We start from the raw sequence: 8,488 nt of genomic DNA, 5'->3' as shown, positions 1-8,488 counted from the left end.
TCTCTCTCTCTCTCTCTCTCTCTCTCTCTCTCTCTCTCTCTCTCTCTCTCTCTCTCTCTCTCATCTTTTTGGAGGGGGGAAGGCCGGGAAGTTGAGGTTAAGTGACTTGCCCAAGGTCACATGGCTAGTAAGTGTTAAGTGTCTGAGGCCGGATTTGAACTCAGGTCCTCCTGACTCCAGGGCCACTGTTCTATTCACTGCACCATCTAGCTGCCCCATGGAAGTTTCTTAATTGTAAATACAGTTTGACAAGACAATAGACAAAGTAGGGTCAGTTGGAATTTACAGTTTCAGGATGTCTCTGTTTTCCCCCCATATGTCCCCAAGATAAGAGAAAACTCACTATTCAGTCTTATCTGGTCTCTGGAGTTGCTGACACAGGAAAGAGCACTTTTAAAGCAAAGCAAAGCAAAGCAGTCTGATTAATTAGTTCAGGCTTTGGATCTTATTGAGGGCCAGAAAAATGATATTAAATTGTAATCAATATAGAGGATTATATCAGGCTGAGCACTCAGCACAAGGGCTAGGCTTTCATTGGTCTGTACCCCCCATTGCATATGTTAATGAAGGGTTGGAGTGCCCCAAAAGGTAATCACTGGCCTTTGGTATTTCTCTGATGCCAATCTATTAATCCATCAGAAAAGGGAAATAAGGTTAGTCTGTTTTTGGATGAAGTCATACAGGCCATTATTAGTGATCATTATTTTTTATTTTTTTAAAGAATGTTTATTTTATTTTTTTTGTGAGAAATATACTTAGTCTAGGAATAAACAATACTTGCTGGAAAGCTGGGAAGGTTTTCATTATCTTTATTTCACGTTTATTCTTTTCTGAATAAATGGGTAGCCTCTTCAAAAGACTACAGAGAATCAGACAAAGGCAAGCCCTTTTATGCTGCTTCCATTAGAATTTCCTGCCTTGTTCCTCCCTTTGGAGCTGGCATTAGTCCCGGCTCTTCTGGGTTACAATCTTTCTGACCTGCCCATGCAAACTCCTTATTATGTTTCCTCCACCCAATATGAGCTTCATGCATTTCATGATCAGATAATGAGGCTCTAATTCTATGCAGGGTGTGTCAGTTACTATATATAAGGCTAGTTAAGCATGCATGTTAATGAAAAGTTGGTGACCATTCCTTGACCCCCAAGGTTTGAGCTGTTTTGAACCAGTTTAACGTAGGCCCCTTCCAAGGGTAAACTTACAGATTTCTCCCAGCTATATGATTGGATAGGGTCTGCCCTTCCTCCCCTCATCCTGATTTATACCTTCCTGCATGTCCTATGAAGCATCCATTGTTTCTATAGAATTAGTGGATTAGTAGCATTTCTCACAATTTTTTTTCAATTACAAGTAAAAACAACTCAACATTTTTAAAAATGATTTTTGAGTTCCAAATTTCCTCCTTTTATACCTTACCTCCCTCTTCCTTGAGAAGGCAAGCACTTTGATATAACTTATACATGTTCAATCACGCAACACATTTTTATATTAGCCATATTGCAAAGGAAATATAGACCCCCCCAAAAAAAAGAAAGAAAGAAAAGAAAGCAAAAAAAAAAAATGGTATGCTTCAATCTGCATTCAGACTCTTACCAGTTCTTTCTCTGGAGATGAATAGCATTTTTCAGTATAAATTGCTCTCCAAAACAGTTGGATCAGTTTACAACTCCACCAAGAATACATTATTGTCCCGAGTTTTCCATATCACCTTTATTTGTCATTTTGCTTTTCTGTCAAATTAGCCAATGAGATAGGTGTGAAGTAGTACCTGAGAGTTGTTTTAATTTGCATTTCTCTAAACAATAGTCATTTAGAGAATTTTTTTTAAGCAATTGGGGTTAAGTAACTTGCTCAAGTTTACATGGCCAGGTGTTTCTGGGTGGGTGCTAAGTGTCTGAGCCCGGATTCGATCCCAGATCATCCCAACTCTGGGGCCAGTGCTCTTACTCACTGCACTACCTGGCCACCCCTAGAGAATTTTTTCATGTGAACATAAATAGCTTTTCTTCTTCAGAAAACTGCCTATTCATATCCTTTGACCATTTATTAATTGGGGAATGACTTGTATTCTTATAAATTTGACTCAGTTCTCTCTATATTTTGAGAAATGAGGCCTTTATCAAAGATACTTGCTGTAAATCTCTTTCCCACCCCCCACCCAGTTTCCTGTTTTCCTTCTAATTTTGGCTGTACCAGTTTTGTTTTTGCAAAACCTTTTTAATTTAATGTAATCAAAATTTTCCACTTTTATATCCTGCAATGTTCTCTCTCTCTTTTTTGGTCATAAATTCTTTCCTCAAACATAGGTCTGACAGGTAAAATATTCCATGCTTCCCTGATTTGCCCTTTATTTCTAAAGCATGTATCCATTTTGACCTTATCTTGGCATCATGTGAGATGTTGTTCTATACTAGTTTCTTCCAAACTGTTTTCTAATTTTCCAAGCAATTTTTGTCAAATAATGAATTCTTGTCCCAAAAGCTTGAGTTTTTGTGTTTATCAAACACTAGATTACTATGGCAATTTACAACTGTGTATTGTGTACCTAATCTGTTCCATTGATCTACCACTCTATTTCCTAGCCAGTATGAGTTTACATGATTACCACTTTGTAATACATATTGAGATCTGGCACTGCTAGGCTACTTTCTTCTACATTTATTTTTCATTGATTCCTTTGATAAGATTGAGATTTTGTTCTTCCAGATGAACTTTGTTATTTTTTCTAGCTCTATAAAATAATCCTTTGGTAGTTTGATTAGTATTTCATTGAATAAGTAAATTATTTTGGGTAGAATTATCATTTTTATTATGTTGGTTCACTCTACCCATGAGCAATTAATATTTCTCAAATTGTTTAGATTTGTCTCTATTTGTATGAAAAGTATTTTGTAAGTGTGTTCATGTAACTCCTTGGCTTGTCTTGGCAGGTAGAACTCCAGGTATTTTATGTTGTCTGTAGTTGTTTTAAGTGGAATTTCTCTATCACTTGCTACTCAATTTTGTTGGTAGTATATAGAAATACTAAGGACTAATGTGGCCTTATTTTATATCCTGTAACTTTCCTGAAGCTGTTAATTATTTCAACTAGTTTTTTTTAGTTGATTCTCTAGGATTCTCTAAGTATAACATTATATCATCTGCAAAGAATGATAGCTTTGTTTCTTCATTGCCTATTCTAATTCCTTCAATTTCTTTTTCTTCTCTTATTGCTATAGCTAGCATTTGTAGTACTATATTGAGTAATAGTGGTGATAATGGGCATCCTTGCTTTACCCCTGATCTTATTGGGAAGGCTTCTAGCTTATCCTCATAACAGATAATGCTTCTGATGGTTTTAGATAGATACTGCTTCTCATTTTAAGGAAAGATCCATTTATTCTTATGCTTTCTAGAGTTTTAATAGGCATGAGTGTTGTGTTTTTTCAAGAGCTTTTCCTACATCTTTTGAGATAACCACATGATTTTTGTTGGTTTTATTATTGATATGGTCAATTATTCTGATAGTTTTCCTAATACTGAACCAGCCCTGCATTCCTGGTATAAATCTCACCTGATCATAGCATGTGATTTTTGTGATATATTGCTGTAACCTCCTTGGTAGCATTTTATTTAAAAATTTTGTATCAATATTCTTTAGGGAAATTGGTCCATAATTTTCTTTCTGTTTCTGTTTTTTTCTGGTTTAGGTATTAGTACCATATCTACAATCTTTTAAAACATTTTTATTATTTTTTTCTTTTTATATCACCTTCAGTCCCAAATATGTTCCTCCCACTTTTCCATCCATTATAGCCAACCCAACACATCAACAGAGATTGACAGTATATTTTGTTGTTTCATGCCCATTGTTCCCCATCTCTGTAAAGTCAGTCTGCACTTTTTGTCAAAGCAAAGAACTGAAGACAGAGTAGATCTCCACTGACATAGTAGGTGCTCAATGAATACTTATTTGTTTATTGGGTTAAAGAAGGCTGGGGAAGCACATGAATATGATGGAATATTATTGTGTTGTAAAACATGGTAAATATGAAGACTTCAGAGCATCCTGGGAAGAGTAATGAGTGAAGAGAGAAGTTGGTAGAGCAGAACCTGGGAAGAAAGGCATGAGGACTGATGTTGTGGAAGAAACTACTTCCAAGGGAAGAAACAGCCCTTCATCCATGAAGTTTCCCAGCTTATTCTCTGCATTTCCATTTCTAAGATTCTATTATCTATTCAATGGATTCTATGGGATCATAGCATTTTGGGGTCCTAAGAGGTCAATGAATCTATGCTCCTTATTTTACTGAGGAGGAAACTAAGGCTCAAAGAGAGAAAAATGATGCACCCAGAGTCACATAGCAAGTATTAGAGCTGGTATTAAAAAATCATAACTCTTGATTCTGATGTTTTCATAGTATTGGGCTGGAGGAGAGAGAGAGACAGAGAAACAGAGAGAGACAGAGACAGAGAGAGAAACTGTTTTCTCTGTTTCCTCTCAGGGACTTGGCTCAAATTCTCTGAACCAATGGTTTTACACCATCAGACTTGTTCGTTGCTTGACCCAACAACCACTGCAATACTGCCAAGGCCTTGCTTAGCTTATTTGGTTCACTAATTGCTCTGTTCCCTGCTTGGTTTAGTTGAAGAGGGCTTCTTATGTGATGAAAGGATGGTTAGGTAGAGACAATCTTTATTATACATTTAATAGTCTTAATCTTGTCTGTTAATTGATTGAGGTTCAGGTGTAGATTCCTTATCCTTTCAGAGTTGGAAAGATCTTCGGAGGTCATCTGGTTCAGCTCCCCTGTTTTACAGATGAGGAAGTGGAGTCCAAAGAGGTCAGCTGACTTGTCTCAAGTCACACAGGAAGTAAGGGATAGGGGACAAGGCTTGTACTCAGTTTCTCTGACTCCAAATCCAGCATTACTTTTCCATTGTACTACTCTGCCCCTCTCTTTCCCATGGAATTAAACTTTGTTTCTGAGAAGGTCCTGGCCAGGAGGGACCTTTCTCCTCTCTTATCTCCCACAGAACCTGGCCAGCAGCCTGCTAAATAGTAATTATCAAGTAAATATCTGCTGGGTTGACTGAGTTCAAGGGAATCTAATGGAAAAGAGTTTGGGAGGGAACTTTAATGACTGAGGCACCTTTAAAATCTAGGGTAAAGTGGTGAGGAGAGGACATTGGGAGCTGAGAAATGGATTTCTGCTTGTCTTTGTGCAGGAGTCACAAGTGTCAGGTTGGAGCTGGACATGTCACACCTTGAGCACCCAGGAAGGGTGAGGCTGCAGGGGGCAGGGGATGTTCAGGCAGAGGGAGAAACTGCCAGGTAAGTGGTGACTCAGGCTGATGACAACTAAAGAAGGGGTGGAGACAGTGGGCCGCTGGCACTGCTGAGGAACCCCAGGCCCTCTGAGCTTACCTCATCTGGCACTTCCACACCTGCCTTCCTCAGGCTTGTATAATCTAAGACACCTTCAGAGCAGGATGTTTGCCTCAACTGGCAGGAGAAACAACCTAGCTCCAGGACCAGCTCCAACCTGCATCTGTCCTTTGCCCTAATGGAAGTTTAGGTACTTGCCATAGAGTGTGACCGGCTCTGGAGTTGTGCTTTCACCTGGCCAGGGCCTGTTAGCTCCTCAGGGGAGGCCTATTCAAAGAAATGGGGCCAGCATCAAGAAGAAAGGAAGGAAGGAAAGAAAGAAGGGAAGAAGAAAGGAAGGAAGGAAGGATGAGAGGGAGGATGGAAGGAAGGAAAGAGGAGAGGAAAGAGAAAGGAGAAAGAGAGAAATAGGTGGAAGAAGTGAAGACCATATCACAGGATCATACATTTAGAGCTGAAAGAGGCCTCAAAGGCCATCAAGTTCAGCTTCCTCATTTTGCATATGGAGAAGCTGAGGGGGGAGTAGGGGAGGGAGGGAGGAAGAGAAGAGGAAGAAGAAGAAGGAGGAGGAAGAGGAGGAAGGAAGAGAAAAGAAAGGATGAAAGGGGAAAAGCATGAATAAGTGAATAGAAGAAAAAGGAATGAAGAAAGATACATTTTCACTGAAGTCTTCCTCACAGTATCTGAGAGTTGAATGGCATCTCTTCAGCCATCTCATCCAACCCACTCATGAGATGAATGGACATTCTAGCATACTTGACAAATGGACTCCAGTCTTTGCCCCTAAGTAGGCAGGGTTCCCCTCCCTTCACCCCCCCCCCCCAGGGTGGCCCATTATTCTCATGGACAACTCCAATTGTTAGGAAGTATTTACTAAAACCAAAGCTATGTTTCCCATTTCCCATTTGCAATGTCTGCTGGTTACTCCTAGGTCTGGCTTCTAAGACCAAACAGAACCAGTCTAATCCCTCTTCCATATAACAAATCCTTCAAATAATTGTAGACAATTACCATCCTATAGCTATGTAGCAGCAAGCACCCTGGAGTCCCTAGGGTGGCTGCTCACACAGGTTCTTGGACCTGCTTTGATAAAGGAAAGCAACTCAAAATGGGTTAACAAGCTTACTTTAATCAGTCAGACATATATCGTTTACCTTGTTCAGGGGAAAAAGGTCAGCACCCCGAACTTCAAAGTATACAGGCAGAATTATCAAGACAGAAACAGATCAAGTAGACAGATTTCCAAACTGTCCAACCATTACATCCATATCCAGTCAACATCTGGGTTTTTCAAAGCCGGGGGGGCTCTGGACAACGGCTTTTCAGAATACAGATCAAATCACAGAACACTTCTCAAAGTGAGCCCCCAAAACAAAGCCTCACATCAGGGCTTATATAGCCTTCTCCTGGCTCAGAGAATGTAACAACCTTATTGAGTCACTGGCCAATCAAAAAGTATCTACTGAAAAACAAGCCTCCCACCCCAGGCTTCAGGTGCACTTTAGCCTAGGGGCAGGGAAGATCTTCCAAATTTGCATTTCCATTACAAGCTACCCCCTTCTGTTCTTTCCTCCACAGTCAACATGCCCAGTTGATCATCATATGTTATAGACTCAGTGTCCTTCATCATCCTGGCTTGCTCTTCTCTGGATATCCTTAAGCTTCGCGATATCCTTCTTAGTCCTGGTCCCTAGATGAGGCCTGATGAGGGCAGAGTACAGTGGAACTATCATCTCATGATTCCTGAAGATCATGGTTGTCTTAATCCAGACTAAGATATATGAGCATTTTTGGCTGCCACAGCACACTTCTGACTCGTATTGAGCTTGTCAAGGTCCACTAAGACCCTCAAATCTTTTCTAAGCGAATTGCTATCTAACCATGTCTCTTTCATCTTATATTTGTGAGGATGATTTTTTTTTAAAATGTATCCCGGGGCAGCCAGGTAGCACAGCAAGTAAGAGCACTGGCCCCAGAGTCGGGATGACCTGGGATCAAATCCAGACTCAGACACTTAGCACCCACCCAGAAACACCTGGCTGTGTAACCTTGAGCAAGTTACTTAACCCCAATTGCTTAGGGGCTGCCAGGTGGCGCAGTGAGTAAGAGCACCAGCCCCAGAGTCAGGATGACCTGAGATCGAATCTGGACTCAGACACTTAGCACCCACCCAGAAACACCTGGCCGTGTAACCTTGAGCAAGTTACTTAACCCCGATTGCTTAAAAAAAAAATATCCAACTGTAAGACTATATTTATTCTTCTTGAATTTTGTCTAATCCATTCAGCTCAGTGCTCCAGCTTGTCAAGACTTTTTATGGGTCCCAACTCCATCATGCAGTATGTGCACCACCCCAACCACCTCAACATCATTGGCAAATTTGATAAGTACCTGTAACTTTATCCAGGTCACTAGTAAAGTGTTAAACATCACAGGGTCAAGTGCAGATCCCTTGGGTACTTGAGTTCTCTGCTAGAGACTTTTGATGCCTCATCATGATGTGACAGCAATGCTGAGTTTCCAAAGGCTGTACCCATAATGCACTCTTGCCCGTTCTACCAGAAGGTTTTGAGGGTGAGCCAATACTGCATTTTCCAAGAACCCACCTAGTTAATTTTCCAGAGATGCTATCACTGTATTAGGGATTATAAAACATTCAGATATGGTCTCAAAGACGTTAGGGTTAGGGTTAGTCATGAACTGAATTGCATATGATGAAATTGAGACTCATAAAGGAGTATTGACTTGCCCCTGTTTCCAGAGAGGGGTAAAATTGGCATTTGACTCCCGGTTTCCTGATTCCAAGTCTAAGGTTCTTTCCTGGACGCCATGCTGCTTTGGTTGGATCTTGCATTGTCTGTCTCTGTCCTGTGAGGGCAAGAAAATGGATTCTGCCTTTGTCGTCTTCTTCCTATCCACTCCTCCTGACATAGCATCTTCTGGACCACTGGGCCTTGCCATCCACTGTTCTGAACTGCTGGACCTCTAGAGACTTGGCACTCGTGGACATAACCTTTTCATTTCTGGAACTCTCCACTGAGAGGGGCTAAATTGTCACTGGTGAAAGTATCCCATGGTCTAACCTATTTATCCCAGCCATGCTTCTCATCTCTTCCTGGC

The 8,488-nt window shown here is 40.6% G+C and overlaps 1 long non-coding RNA gene across 4 annotated transcripts in view; it reads right to left on the bottom strand.

Annotated features, from left to right (window-relative positions):
* LOC138162445 (uncharacterized) overlaps nucleotides 1-8,098 on the bottom strand; it is a 40,047-nt gene extending 31,949 nt beyond the window's left edge. For 3 of the 4 annotated variants that reach the window (XR_011168637.1, XR_011168639.1, XR_011168638.1), the window contains exons 1-2: nucleotides 7,760-8,098; nucleotides 1,594-1,730 (exon numbers count right to left, since the gene is read on the bottom strand). This is a non-coding gene — a long non-coding RNA (uncharacterized lncRNA). The remainder of the gene's footprint in view (nucleotides 1-1,593; nucleotides 1,731-7,759) is intronic. The other variant, XR_011168640.1, reaches the window with a different exon arrangement.
* Between the last annotated feature and the right edge of the window lie 390 nt (nucleotides 8,099-8,488).

This window comes from Petaurus breviceps, unplaced genomic scaffold, assembly GCF_028583685.1.
Source record: "Petaurus breviceps papuanus isolate PSGF00001 unplaced genomic scaffold, PetGlider_PUasm1.0 186, whole genome shotgun sequence".
Taxonomy (NCBI): Eukaryota; Metazoa; Chordata; class Mammalia; order Diprotodontia; family Petauridae; genus Petaurus; species Petaurus breviceps.
The sequence above is the reverse complement of the archived record's forward strand: the minus strand, read 5'-3'. Positions and strand labels throughout refer to the sequence as shown.